This window comes from Pelmatolapia mariae, linkage group LG13 (genome assembly GCF_036321145.2).
Source record: "Pelmatolapia mariae isolate MD_Pm_ZW linkage group LG13, Pm_UMD_F_2, whole genome shotgun sequence".
Classification (NCBI taxonomy): domain Eukaryota; kingdom Metazoa; phylum Chordata; class Actinopteri; order Cichliformes; family Cichlidae; genus Pelmatolapia; species Pelmatolapia mariae.
In genome coordinates this window covers 12,200,546-12,201,930 of record NC_086238.1, presented here as the reverse complement: position 1 = coordinate 12,201,930, position 1,385 = coordinate 12,200,546, and positions in this window count along the sequence as shown.

Here is a 1,385-nt window from a genome sequence, read left to right as displayed (position 1 = left end):
AAAGCTATTCTGAAACTTGTTTGTGTGTTATACAACACATTTTACCCCTTGACTCCAAACACAACATAATTCAACTCGAATAACGGAACAAGGGCAGCAGATTGGGTTTTCCCTGATGGCACACACAGAACAGAGAGGCGGAGGCAACCCTAAATCTAATTCCACTGTGCCCCTTTTTCTACTTTTACTGCACGGTTTACTCCCTCTCGGGTTTTACTGCAGGGTAAATAAGCTGGTCTCACAGGGGTCTTTTGTGACAGCATGGAAATCCCTCGGAAAACGTTGCACACTCTGCGCACATTTAAACCTGATGCTGGGGAAGCCACAGAGCAGATTTACCTGCTCGCCCTCTCTCCACTTTCTCAGCCACTGCTCTTGTGTACTATATCTATACCAGATCCACTCACACACACATACACACATAGAATCCCCCAGTTACCCACCCCCATTCCTCCTATTTCTTTTCACTCCCCAGCTCAGACCTTCTTATTGCTATGAGTTATAGCAAAAACACCAGCAACTCAATTCAGTGTATGTCATTTTATTAAATAGTCAGTGTTTCAAATTCAAACCACAACACAAGGCAGGAATTACTGACAGGCTCAAGGACTCAACACTGCCATTAAAATAAAGCTGCTGGGTCCTATTGTCATTGTGAAAACAGATGAGTTCAAGAAAAAGGGCCAAGGATCAAAGTGGAATATCTTTTATGGAACACTTCTTAAGAGTTTGACAATACAGACATTTCAAACTGGGAACAAAAATGGTAGTAAATTCTTAACAGAGGGAGAAAATGTCTTTAAAAGGCATAAAAATTTGAAGAAATTAGTAAATCTTCTTGTGTTCTCACAGTGTAACACGGAAACAAGCCGGTTCACTTTCCATCTGTGTAGCGATTTTTTTTAAAAAATGGACATAAGTTATGTAGTGCAGCACATATACACACAGACACACTTAACCATGTCATGTTAGTCCCATCCTCCTTTAAAGCTTCGCTGTCGCCTCATATTTCACCTCTGTGTATCTCTTCACACATTACATGGGGTGAAAACCTTAAATCAAGGCATTTAATGGATGATGCATCACTTTAAGTAATAAGATTTTTTTTAATTTAATAAACATTTTACACACAAACATAGATTAAGTAGAAGTGTAAAGTCATAATTTTTACTATAAATGATGTAGATGTCCACTGGATTTTTTAAGTGTTCGTTTAGACTCAGAGCTCAGCTCACAAAGAACTCAAACTTTTTTTGCTCAGAAACATTTAAACACACCACATGTGGTCTCTTAAAAGAATTCATGCATTTTTACAAAAAACAAAAGATCTTACTTGGAAAATGCAGTATTACTTCTATAGCACCTTTCTACTCAAGTTGAACACT